This window comes from Bos indicus, chromosome 3, assembly GCF_029378745.1.
Source record: "Bos indicus isolate NIAB-ARS_2022 breed Sahiwal x Tharparkar chromosome 3, NIAB-ARS_B.indTharparkar_mat_pri_1.0, whole genome shotgun sequence".
Lineage (NCBI taxonomy): Eukaryota > Metazoa > Chordata > Mammalia > Artiodactyla > Bovidae > Bos > Bos indicus.
Genome location: NC_091762.1, coordinates 24,037,936 through 24,051,642, shown reverse-complemented (window position 1 = coordinate 24,051,642; position 13,707 = coordinate 24,037,936). Strand labels below are relative to the sequence as shown.

The following is a 13,707-nucleotide window of genomic DNA, read 5'->3' as shown; positions in this document are numbered from 1 at the left end:
AAACATTAGTTCTCCTTCCAAACCTGTCTTACAAATCACCTGCACATTTCTGTTAAAAGCCTCTTTGTTCTTACTCATCAGGTTTAAAACCCTGGAGTCAACCTTGGCCCCTCCCCTCACCCTTTTCAATCCAATCAGCTGCCAAGTCCTTCTTTTTCAGTTCTCTCCTCTATTTTCTCTTATTACTGTAGTAGACGCTTCCGGAAGCATCTTAAAACATAGTTGCCACTCCATTTACCATTTGCCATTGGCCATTCTCCTGCTCAGAAACCTCTAACTGACTTTGCCATTCTGTCTAGAGAAGTGCAAACTCCAAGCCTGAGACAATGTAGCTGAAAGCGCTAACCTCTCCCTGACTTTTCTGCCAGCTAACCTCAGCCTCAAAAAGGCATGATTCAAGCCTCCCAAAAGGCACCTTGTGCTTCTCCTCTCTCACTGTGCTGTTCTCTCTCAAGAAACAAGTCTCCCCTTTCCTAGTGGGAAGCAATACTGGTAGTGGTTAAAAGCTCAGATGGTGCTCTGGGATGACCTAGAGTGGTGGGAAGGGGTTATGGGGAGGGAGGTCCAAGGGAGAAGAAATATATGTATACATATGGCTGATTCACTTCATTGTACAGCAGAAACTACCACAACATTGTAAAGCAATTATACTCCAATAAACAAATGACAGCTCAGATTCTGGAGCCAGACCACCTGTGTGAATCCAGTCTCTAGCCCAATCTCTTTGAGCCTGGGCTTTTTCATCTACAAAATGAGAGAAACAACTGGGTCTACCTTCTCAGATTAGTGTTAAATGCTCAAGGAGAATTATTATTATCTCACTTTGTATATGATTCTTTAGGGTACTCTTCCTTATTTCATTCTGCCTAACTCTTGAGACTCCCTTGGACAGCAAGGATATCAAACCAGTCAATCCTAAAGGGAATCAGTCCTGAACATTCATTGGAAGGACTGATGCTGAAGCTGATGCAAAGAAATGACTCATCAGAAAAGACTCTGATGCTGGGAAAGACTGAAGGTACGAGGAGAAGGGGATGACAGAGGATGAGATGGTTGGATGGCATCATGAGTTTAAGCAAAGCTCTGGGAGTTGGTGATGGACAGGGAAGTCTGGCATACTGCAGTCCATGGAGTCCATGGAGTTGCAAAGAGTTGAATATGACTGAGTGACTGAACTGACTGAATGTTAGTTTTAAAAATATAATCATAGTTATAAGTTGTACCTTATTGTTTGCCCTCTCTCCCTCCCTCCCACCTCCCAAATGTAAGTCCTGGTGGGAACATATTGCTTTATGCAATTTCATGATTCCCCACAAAATGAGCCTTCAAATAGTTCTTCAGTACAAAAATTTATTGTATTGAGGTATAGTTGATTAACAATGTTGTATTAATTTCTGTTGTTTTATATATATATATATATATATATATATATATGGCTTCCCATATATAGTGGGAATAGTGGTAAAGTGGTAAAGAATAGTGGTAAAGAATCTGTCTGCCAATGCAGGAGAGACATAAGAAATCCAGGTTTGATCCCTGGGTTGGGAAGATCCCTGTAGGAGATTCACTCCAGTATTCTTGCTTTGAGAATCCCATGGACAGAGGAGCCTGGGGGGCTACAGTCCATAGGGTTGCAAAGAATCAGACATGAATGAAGTGACTTAGCATGCATGCATATATATATATATACACATATATAATACACATGTATATATATATATACACCATATATATACATATACATTATTTTTCAAAATCTTTTCCATTATGGTTTACTACTAGATACTGTATATAGTTCTCTGTGCTATACAGTAGGATCTTTTTGTTTATCCATTCTCTCTATATTAGAATATATATATTCATTCTGTATATATTATATTAACATCTGTCATTCCCAAACTGTCAAATAGTTCTTTAAATGGATAAAGTTAGGGCTAATTATTTCCTTCCTCAGTCTCAAAATGAAGGACTAATAGGACCAGGAAATCTAGTGATCTGGCTAAGATTATGTCAGGCAGAGAGCCCTGGAAACAAGCTAGCTCTCCTAACTGGATCCAATAACCTGTCAGCACCAGGAGCCAAGCATGCTTAATTATCCTGCTACACAGGTAGATATGATAGTGGTGATTAGCTTCAAAAGTTAGAACCTTCTCAAAAGAGAATCCCGAGTCCCATGGCCAAATGACAGCAGCCCTTGTTGGCATCAAATAGTCTTGTGCGTGTCCTGCCTCCTCTCCAAGGCTTTAACAAGCAACTCGGTGGTGCAAAGAAGAGGTGGCCCAGAGCTGTGTCTGGATCCATGGTTGTTCCTGGGCTTTCCTAGTCGTACAGGACAACTGCTTCTCTCCCGTCCCTGCAGGAAAGACAGGGCTAGAACCAACAGGGCTAGAAATTAAATGAGGATGAAAAAAGATCAACATTCAACGTTTACAAAGTAGTCAGGAGACTAAATAAAAAGTTGCTTGGGAGGAGAGGGCAACAGGAAGCACAATCAAATACAGGAGAAATCTGTATTCAATATTTATTATTAGAGCATCTACTCAGACCAAAGTTTATTCTCCAGCAGTTTTCTTGGGCTTTGGGATTCTGTTTTGATTGCTGGCTCTGACAGGAAGGATCTGCACATCTTGACTTCTCTTCTCACTTATAGTCATCAGCCTATGGAAACCCTTTCCTGCTGCTGCTGCTAAGTCACTTCAGTCGTGTCCAACTCTGTGAGACCCCATAGACGGCAGCCCACCAGGCTCCCCCGTCCCTGGGATTCTCCAGGCAAGAACACTGGAGTGGGTTGCCATTTCCTTCTCCAATGCATGAAAGTGAAAAGTGAAAATGAAGTCGCTCAGTCGTGTCCAACCCTCAGCGACCCCACGGACTGCAGCCTACCAGGCTCCTCCGTCCATGGGATTTTCCAGGCAAGAGTACTGGAGTGGGGTGCCATTGCCTTCTCTGAACCCTTTCCTAAGGGTCCATAATTAAGCTATGAGACAAACATAGGCTCTTAAAGAAGTTTTTTAAATGGGTATGTGCCGCTTAGGAAGTAGGTGACCAGAAATATTTACTAAGCCACTAATTCAATCAATAAACACAAGTACCTATGAGGGAATGGGGAAACAGAAATAAAAAGAGCTCCTATAGTAACTGCCCCCAAGCTCATTAAAGGCTGTGGCCACCGTCTGGTTAAATTTAATTGGCAGTTACCTTATTTAAAAAAAAAAAAAAAAAACAGTAGGGGACTTCTCTGGTGGTCCAGTGGTTAACAATTCACTCACCAATGCAGGAGACACAGATTCAGTCCCTGGTCTGATTTCCCATGCCTCAAGGCAACTAAGCTGGTGGGCCACCACCACTGGGCCTGTGGTCTAGAGCCTGGGAGCCACAGCTACTGAAGCCCATGCACCTAGAGCCTGTGCTCCACAAGAGAAGCCACCACAATGAGAAACCTGATCACCACCGCTGGAGAGCAGCCCCTACTAGCTGCAACTAGAGAAAGCCCATATGCAGCAAAGAAGACTTAGCACAGCCAAAAATAAATGAAATAATTTTTTTTAAGCATTTCTTCAAGTTTATTTCACACTATCTGTCTTCATTTCTGGGGTAAACCTGTTTTATATTAAAATAGATCTGGTATGCCTCTCAAAAAGAAAAATATAAGAAAAGTTCATATATATGGAAATATATCAAGAGAATCAGAACCTAAGCTTGGACAAAATATCTGCACAACACATATCTGATAAAGGACTGCTTTCCAAAATATACAGAGAATCCTTAAAACTTAACAGTAAGAAAATGAGTAACTTAATTTTAAAATAGGCAGGGATTTCCCTGGTTGTTCAGTGGTTAAGACTTCACACTTCCAATGCAGAGGGCACAGGTTTTCTTATGTCACTATGGAACTGTAAATTAATGATATACCACTGAAGAATAGATGCTTTCAAATTGTGATGCTGGTGAAGACTCTTGAGAGTTCCTTGGATAGCAAGGAGATCAAACCAGTCAATCCTAAAGGAAATCAACCCTGAATATTCATTGGAAGGACTGATGTTGAAGCTGAAGCTCCAATACTTTGGCCACCTGATGTGAAGAAATGACTCATCGGAAAAGACCTTGATGCTGGGAAAGATTGAAGGCAGGAGAAGAAGGGGATGACAGAGGACAAGATGGTTGGATGGCATCCCCGACTCGATGGACTTGAGTTTGAGCAAGCTCTGGGAGATGGTGAGATACAGGGAGACCTGGCCTGCTGCAGTCCACGAGGTTGTAAAGAGTCAGACATGACTGAGCGACTGAACAACAACAACCTATTAGAATAGCAAAACAGCCAAAACATTGACAACACTACATACTGGTGAGGAAACAGCCAAAACTGTGACAACACTACATACTGGTGAGGATGTACAAGAACAGGAACTCTTATTCACGGCTGACAAAAAAGGCAAAATAACACAATCACTCTGAAAGAGAATTTGTCAGTTTCTTAGAAAACTAAGCGTGTTATGTTTTTGTTCAGTCACCTAGTCGTGTCCAACTCTCTGTGACCACATGGACTGCAGAAGGACAGGCCTCTCTGTCCCTCACCATCTCCCAAAGTTTGCTCAAGTTTATGTCCATTGCATTGGTGAAATCTAGCAATTGTATGCCTGGCTATTTATCCAAATAAGTTGAAAACTAACATCTCCACAAATGGACGTTTATGGAAGCTTTATTCATAATTGCCAAAACTTAGAAGCAACCGAGATGTCCGTAGTAGGTGAATGGATAAGCTGTGGTACATTCAGTTCAGTTCAGTTCAGTTCAGTCACTCAGTCATGTCCGACTCTTTGAGACCCTATGAATCACAGCACGCCAGGCCTCCCTGTCCATCACCAACTCCCGGAGTTCACTCAGACTCATGTCCATCGAGCCAGTGATGCCATCCAGCCATCTTATCCTCTGTCGTCCCCTTCTCCTCCTGCCCCCAATCCCTCCCAGCATCAGAGTCTTTTCCAATGAGTCAACTCTTCGCATGAGGTGGCCAAAGTACTGGAGTTTCAGCTTTAGCATCATTCCTTCCAAAGAACACCGAGGACCGATCTCCTTTAGAATGGACTGCCTGGATCTCCTTGCAGTCCAAGGGACTCTCAAGAGTCTTCTCCAACACCACAGTTCAAAAGCATCAATTCTTCAGCGCTCAGCTTTCTTCACAGTCCAACTTTCACATCCATTGATTCAAACGATATTATTCAGAGTTAAAAAGAAATGAGCTATCAAATCATGAAAAGACACAGAGAGCATATGGGAACTCTCTGTACTTTCTGCTCAATGTAGTTGTGAGGGCTTTCCTGGTGGCTCAGTGGTAAAGAATCCACCTGCCGATGCTGGACCACCTGTTCAATCTCTGGTCTGGGAAGACCCCACGTGCCACACAGCAGCTAAGCCGGTGTGCACAACAATTGAGCCTGTGCTCTAGGACCCACGAACTGCAGCTACTGAAGGCCACCCCCCCTAGAGCCCGTACTCCACAATAAGAGAAGCCACAGCAATAAGTCCATACACTGCAATCAAGAGTAGCCCCCCACTCACCACAATTAGAGAATACCCACGCAGCAACTAAGACCCAGCACAGCCAAAAATAAATAAAATTAAAAATATACTGCTGTGCGCCTAAAAGTGCTCAAAAAAATAAAGTCTAAGGGATTTCCCTGGTGACCCAGTGACTAAGAATCCACCTTGCAATACAGGGGACACAGCTTCAGTCCATTGTTGGGGAGCTAAGATCCCACATGCCATCGAGGCACTAAGCCTGGCTGCCACAACTACTGAAGCTCAAGCACTCTGGATCCCACAAGACACAACCAGAGAGTCTGTACACCGCAAGGAAAGATCTCACCTGACACATCAGAGATTCTACGTGCTATAGCTAAGATCCAACACAGCCAAATAAATGTTTTTAAAATAATTTAAAAGATTAAAAAAATAAAATCTATTTTTTTAAAAAATTATATGTACATATAAAACGTCCTTTCCCCATCTAATATAACACATAAGCTACACCCTTTGCCATATCTCTTTATAAAAAATTGGCAGTACCATCATATTAGGAAAGCATCAAAGTAAATGTTTTAAAGTGTAATATATCCATTCATTCAGCAATTTTTTTTTTTAACATGTACCGTGCTACCCATTACACTAAGTTCTGTCTTATGGAGATTACATTCAGATGAAATCATTTCTAAAACCCACTGCTTTCAAAACTACCTACTGCTACCAGAAATCATTGTCAATACCTGCATGAGGGTTTTTGTTTTTTTTTTTTTTTTTCCTTAAGAGATTCTTTGAAATTCACCAAGGTTCTTACCTGTTGGAAAAAAAGTTGAATAACTGGAAAGGTGTTCTTCCCAGAGTGCCCTGTTTAAGCATGATCAAGCATCAGAGATAAGCTAACCTCCTGAATAGGTAGGACACTGAGACCAAAGTAATGTTTCTTATTAATAAAACCTAGAAAGAATGGTTCTTGTTTTGTAAGTCTGGGTAAGATTCTGACAAAGTTCTCGGGAGAAAATATATCTCAAATGCCTCTCTGAATGAATGTAGGCTCTCTTCCCCTTTATATACATTTTAGCAAATTAGAGCTGTGTGCACATGACCCCGACTTGACCCTCTGCAGGAAGGGGAAACTAGAGAACTGCAGGTGGTGCTCCACACATCTGACTGGAACATTGTTGCCAGCCTCTGGATGTATTGTGCATGACTTGCTGAACAAGTGCAGGGACCCCAAGAACTGTGTACATGCAAAGTTGCTTCAGCTGTGCCCGACTCCTTGTGACCCTGTGGACTGTAGCCAGCCAGACTCCTCTGTCCATGGGATTCTCCAGCCAAGACTACTGGAGTGAGTTGCCATGCCCTCCTCCAGGGGATCTCCCTGACTCAGGGACTGAACCTGAGTCTCTAGTCTCCTGCATTAGCAGGTGAGTTCTTTACCACTAGCACCAGCTGGGAAGCCCAAGAACTGCCCTGCTGCTAAGCTGCTAAGTCGCTTCAGTTGTGTCCGACTCTGTGCAACCCCATAGACGGTGGCCCACCAGGCTCCCCCGTCCCTGGGATTCTCCAGGTAAGAACACTGGAGTGGGTTGCCATTTCCTTCTCCAATCAGAACTGCCCTATCCTCATTTAAAATGACTGATGTGCTTTTAAGAACCCCCACACACTGTGCTTATACCAAGGCGTCCACAGCACTGTGGGGCCTTGAGGTCAGGGAAAAGAAGGCTCAGGAGATGGCAAAGCCATCTTGTGGCAAAGCCTCTTCACCCACAGAGGGGCAGCTGCTGATCTTTTTAACATCCCCATTAATACATAATGCAACAAAACCCAATTCCATACCCCATACAAATCATGCTACTCTTCTCAGAGGTAAAAACAGAAGGAACTATCTTCCTTCCTCATTCCAGCCTTTTTTCCCCCCCATATCTGCAGCAGCAGGGAAACCCCTCCAGTTTTCTCTGACGTGCACCATAGAGGCCTCTCCTAGGAGATGTGGCAGAAGGTGTGCCTGACAGCAAGGATTAAGGTACTGAAGCTGTGACCCCACCCAGGCTGTGAAGTGAATGTTGCTCAGTCGGGTCTGACCCTTTGCGACCTCATGGACTGCAGTCCATGGAATTCTCCAGGCCAGAATACTGAAGTGGGTTGCCATTCCCTTCTCCAGGGGATCTTCCCAACCCAGGGATCAAACCCAGGTGTCCCGCTTTGAGGGCAGATTCTTTATCAGCTAAGCCACCAGGGAAGCCTATCTACCCAGCATCAATAAAACACCATCATCGTTCAGCACTGATCAAGCTCGTACAACTGAGCAATACCCAGATCTGCTCTCATTTATTTCCAGAGGGTGCTTAATTTTTTGGGCAGTCTGGTGAAAAGGATGAAAATTATAATAACTAAGAAAATGACCCTCCGATCTCTCTCTTACAAACTAGCAACATGCAAATAATGTTTCATGCCTGCACTTTTGCATTTTGAGTCATTACCAGTTCATTACCAAACTCACAATTCCTGAAAGTCCACCATATGCCGGGGTGTGTTCTGGACATGCAGTCCCTGCCTTGCGCAGAGAATAGGCAAATTCCAGCACACGGTGGGGGCTCATTCAAGTCTACATTCATCAAGAAGACACTGAGCCTCAGGTATTTCAGGCAATGCCAAAGGTTAGAGGAGAGCCTGAATGTGGCCTGGAGTGGTCAAGAAAGGCTACAGAAGGGGGAAAGCGTGAGACTTGCCCTGGAGGGAAGACAGAAAGAATTCAGATAATAGGCTGTGAGAAAATGGGAAAGAATTCCAGGGAAGCAGTTCTATGACCAAAGGTCTTATTATGGATTCTGAACCTGGTCTTTCCAAATGATGGCCATGGGATTGTGAGGGCATAAAAACAATGAATGTATGAAGAACCCGGGCCTCTCACATGAGATCCATTAGGATGCATTTAGAAGCCCAACAATATTCCAGGAAGGAAATCCGTAAAGTGAAGAACCTCAGAGGAAGAACATAGATCTAGCAGTTTTCTCCCAGGGAAAACAAAAACACACCCGTTGTGAAAACAGACCTAAATTCCGGTCTATCTCTAGCATCTGGGACTCTAAGCAAGATCCCTAATTTCTCTCTGAGACCCAGTTTCCTCCTTTTTTAGAACAGAGATGATTGTAATATGTAAATCATCAGATTAAGACAATGCATAGAAATTCTCTAGTTTAATAACTGATACATAGATGTCCAATATACAGTAACTCCTTCATCACGTTAAAAAAAAAAAAAAAAAAAGCATAAAAAACAGGTGTATCAGTGGTAAAGAATCCGCCTGCCAAGCAGGAGATGTGGGTTCAATCCCTGGGTCAGATAAATCCCTTAGAAAAATAAATGCCCACTCCAGGATTCTTGTCTGGGAAATCCCATGGACAGAGGAGCCTAGCAGACTGCAGTCCATGGGGTCACAGAGTCAGATATGACTTAGCAAATAAACAATAATCGTTGATACATAAATGTTCAATATACAGTAACTCGTCATCACATTAAAAAAAAAACAAAAGCATAAAAAGCTTTCCAGTTATAGATAAATGAGCAACTACAAACTGCAATGTCTTTAAGGAAAGTTTGAAAGTCTGATTTGTCTTGAACTTCTATATGCCACATTTTAATCCTAGTAGACTGCTTGGGCTATAAAAGTCAAAGTGACGTGATGGAGTCATTGGCCTAGTTGGAAATAGCAGGATGATCTTCGTAGTGCTACTTTCTAGAAAGCACATTGAACTTTCACAACTGAGAAGAAAATATCACCTCCAAGAACATGGCAAAAGTCATTGTTTATCCCCTTGGGATTAATCCATTCTATATCCTGCCTATAGAGTTTTAAAATTTAGGCTAGCTAAGACCCTATTCATGGAGAAGGCGATGGCACCCCACTCCAGTACTCTGCCTGGAAGATCCCATGGACAGAGGAGCCTGGTGGGCTGCAGTCTATGGGGTCGCTAAGAGTCGGACACGACTGAGCGACTTCACTTTCACTTTTCATTTTCATGCATTGGAGAAGGAAATAGCAACCCACTCCAGTGTTCTTGCCTGGAGAATCCCAGGGACTGGGGAGCCTGATGAGCTGCCGCCTATGGGTTCGCACAGAGTCGGACACAACTGAAGCGACTTAGCAGCACTAGCAGCAGCAGCAAGACCCTATTCAACAACTCTTAATGAGTGTCTTTGTACTAGACACTGTAACAGACCCATTTAGGGTCTCCAAATGCAAGAACAAAATGAAAAGGTCTAGATGCTTTAGAGTCACATCTGCAGTGAATCCTTACAGGTCTGTAAAAAGGCTTCATCTTCCTTTTCACAGAAAGATAAATTAAGACATATGTATTCTTTCAGTTCTTTCACTCATTCCTTCATTTAGTCATGTTTTTCATATAGCATCCTCTGTGCACTTGTTAGGTTTAAAGTATAGGGTACAGAGCCATTGCCCTCAGGGATTTACTTTTTGAAGGGGAGAAGGAGAACATCTAACTATCACAAGGCAGACCAGAGATGGGTATTCTTCAGAGGATGCAGAGTATAATGGGGATAAGATGGATTCTGACTGGGAGGTCTAGGAAGACTTCTATAAGACTTCGGCACCAGCTGGGCTAGAATTTGGAGACAATAATCAGGGCAGGGCAGGGATGCCCAACAGGCATGGAGTTCAACTTGAGGAAACACACAGGTGGAAGAATGCTACATCTCAGACTAGGGAGCTCTTTGCTGCAAGAATGGATAGGTAATATGAGTGGCCCAGGTCCAGTGGAGAACAGAGGTAGGTAAGCACTGAATTGTTAAGGGTTTTGAATGCCAAACTCTGGAGTTACCTTTCTGATTACATTAACACTACATACTATGTACTAAGAAACCTGTTAGGAAAGGGGTGGGGCGGGGCGGAGGTGGGGGGAGCTGCGCAGAATGAAGGAAAAGAAAAAAAGAAGTAGGAGCACAGATCAAAGGAAAAGCCCAAATGGCATTAACACAGGATCAGGCTCCAGACCTCTTAATGACATTGCAGAGTTGTTTTTTGTTTTTTTTTTCTCACTCTACACGAACAGGCAAGATCTTTCTTGCTTTAAGTTATCATCTTTAACCAGCTTTTACCCTTTCTCCTTGCCTTAACTAGACATCAGAAATTGGGCAAATGTGTAGCTACAGAGGAAATCCAAAGAGCTTTGAGGGGAAGGAGAGGAAATGTGATGCAACCCCATCATCCTTAGTCATGCAACCTTCAGCGAGGTCACCCTTCCCAGGCCAATTCAGTTCCATCACCAGTGCTTCTCAACCTGATTTCTTTCCATTCATTCCCTTAATCCCAGTCATTTTTGAAGGCCATCTATGTTCTCCTTTCTGTAAAAGGTAGCCTGACTTCCCATTTATGACCTTTGTTTACTATGGTATCATCATATTTTTCTTGGGGCCCAGCTAAACTTTGAATATCAAATTTCCCCCAGCGATAACCTCCACGTTCAACACGCGCACACACACAGCCAATATGCTCCAATTGGAAATCTTCTGAATTCACAGTGTATTCTCTTTATTTCACCATTCTCATGTCCTCAGCCTCAACAACTGGGTTTTTCCCCACTCCATTCTTAAATCACTACAGATGCCTCATCTCTTCTAGAGAAGCCAGCCGGAAAGGTTTGTTTTTCCCCATAAGCTATTTATATAGGAGACAGGACTCTGTGCCTACCACATCATCATGAGCCTTGGGTACTCCTGCCTCACCACCCAAATGCCATCTTTAAAGATTCATTTGGCTCTTAAAACACCGCACATTAAATAATATCCCTATGTTGGCTTAAGAGAAGAAGGCTTTCCTGGTTGCTGAGCAGGTAAAGCCGCCGGAAATGCAGGAAACCCGGGTTCGATTCCTGGGTTGGGAAGATCTGCTGGAGAAGGGACAGGCTACCCACTCCTGTATTCTTGGGCTTTCCCGGTGGCTCAGAGAGTAAAAATACTTGTAGAGCAGTAAACTAAACAGAATTAGGGGACGAGGGTGGGGGTAGAAAGGAGAAACGGGCTGCTTAGGCGAGGGAGTTCAGGTACACAGCCGTAACACCTGGGCTGTGTTCAAAGTTGCCCACTCATCCATCACAGTAGCCATTATCCAACCGCCTTCACCACACCCTGAGTCCCACGAGAGGAGGATAAAGCCATCGGGGATGCAGAGTATTCAAGTCAACCTACAGGTAAAGGACAAACAGGCCAGGTATCAGAGCAAAGATAAACACCACCAGACACCACCAGATTGAATCCAGCTCACGTAGCAAGGGTGGGTGATTCATTATTTGGGGTAGGGACGGGGCGGTTAGGAAAAAGGAAAATCGGAAAGTCCCAGAGGAAGTGGCCATCCGATTCTCGAAACGTGGCCATCAGGTACTCTCAGCTGACTCCCTGTTGCACTGACTCTCCCCCGTCAACCTCTTACTCGTCCTCTCCTCCCACCAAGCTTCACCCGGTGCCTCCACTGACAGTCCTCCGTCTCGGCATTCCCCCTGGATGACGGTACCAGCCTGGCCACACCGGCGACATGGGCGTTTCGGGGTGCGAAGCCTACCGGAGCTAAACGGCGGCGACCACTCCCAGGACAGCGAGCTGCTGCTGCCCCATCTACCCTCTCATCCCCATTGTGCCATTTGTCCAGTCTGATGGCAGCCCAAGCCGCTACTCCGAGTCAGGTTAGAATGCAGCTGAGAGGAAAAGGGAGCACACGTTTCACAAGGACCCGAGATGACCCGCTGGCCCTCCTCGGAGTCTCCCATCCCCACTGTCCATAGCCCCAAGTGGGGCTGGGGGCGCGGGGAGACAAGGCGAGGGGGCTGCAGTCGGTACCCGTCCGCAGCTGCACACAAAGCCCTTCACCTTCTCCTTGCCTCCCAAGCTCCTCCCTGGGCTTCGTTTTTTTCCGAGGGTCTCGGATGCCCCCTTCGGTGGTCGGCGGGACGGTCTGACTGCCTCTTCAAACGCTGCCTCCTCCCTCGCTACTCAGCCTCATTCTCCCCGCGCCTCGCCACAGATCCCTAAAGGAGCTCGGTCCCGGCTTGGGGGGCCTTAAGTACACCCCCACCTCGCGCCCACAGCCCCGGGGCCCCTGCGACCGGGGTGAACAGACAACGGTACAAGTTCGCCCAGCGGTATGGCCACCCGCTCCGGGGCGCACGCCCCATCCCGGCAGCAGTCCGGTCGGGTCCCGATCAGCCCCATCCCCGGGCGGCGTGGGAGCCCAGCCGCAGCCACGCTCCTACCTGCGCGGCGTCGGGTGCGGCAAGGGGCGAGGGCACCGCACGCCCGGGCCCAAGCCCCGCGCCGCGGCGCAACTGCCCTTGTGCTGCTGCTGTTGCGGCGGCAGCGGCGGCGGGTGCAGCGGCCGCGGGCTGGCTGGCAGACTGGCTGGTGGCCCGGCTGACTCCTCACTGGGGCTTCCTGTAGGGCTGGACAAAGGACATTTCCTGGGAGGAGCAGGGGAATGTTCCCAGCATGCCTCGATTTGTAGTTCCTGGGGACTTCCTGCCACCACGGCAGCGGGCGCCCGGGAGGCAGCCCCGGCCGGACTAGGACCCCGGGCCTGGAGGAGAGGCGCTACCGCCTTCCCCGAAGCGCTCCCGGGAAGGGAGCAGCGGGCTGGTCGGACCCTGGGCCCCGCCCTGCGGCTCGCGCCTAGCCCGCGGCTCGGGTGGGCGCCGGGCGCCCTAGTCCCTGAGTAGAGTCCTGCCACTGACCTGTCGCTGTGTGCGGGGGGACTGCGATGGGAGAGGCCTTTTTTTTTTTTTAAGAAATGAAGAAGCTGGGGATGGGTTCGCTTTAGGTCAACTGGGTTTTTTTAAATAGATTTTCTTTTTTCTGTTTTAAGTCACCGGAATGCTGCTGGGGGCGAATGAACGAAGTTGACTGCTCACCAGGAATTCAGATTCCTTAAGATCTTGGCGCTTCATCCTTAAAACCAGAAGAGCTGATTGTTCCCAGATCCTGACCCAGTGGCATTCCTCCCTGCGATGTTGGCCTTGTCCCAGGCATCTTTTCAAGAAAAGTAATTCAACTAAGAGATTGAAAATAAACTACATGAATTAACTATAAGACACGTAAAAACCCATGTGCTCTTGAATGAGGAACTTGCTGGACTCTCTGCCTATCTTTTCCTTTCACATTTTAGGATTCAGTTTCCTGGGTTCT

At 45.9% G+C, this 13,707-nt stretch overlaps 1 protein-coding gene across 1 annotated transcript in view; it reads right to left on the bottom strand.

Moving 5' to 3' along the window:
* The window catches only part of ZNF697 (zinc finger protein 697), a 34,657-nt gene extending 21,692 nt beyond the window's left edge, over nt 1-12,965 (bottom strand). Inside the window, exon 1 of the mRNA XM_019956712.2 lies at nt 12,783-12,965. The gene's annotated coding sequence lies outside the window, so the exon portion shown is untranslated. The remainder of the gene's footprint in view (nt 1-12,782) is intronic.
* Between the last annotated feature and the right edge of the window lie 742 nt (nt 12,966-13,707).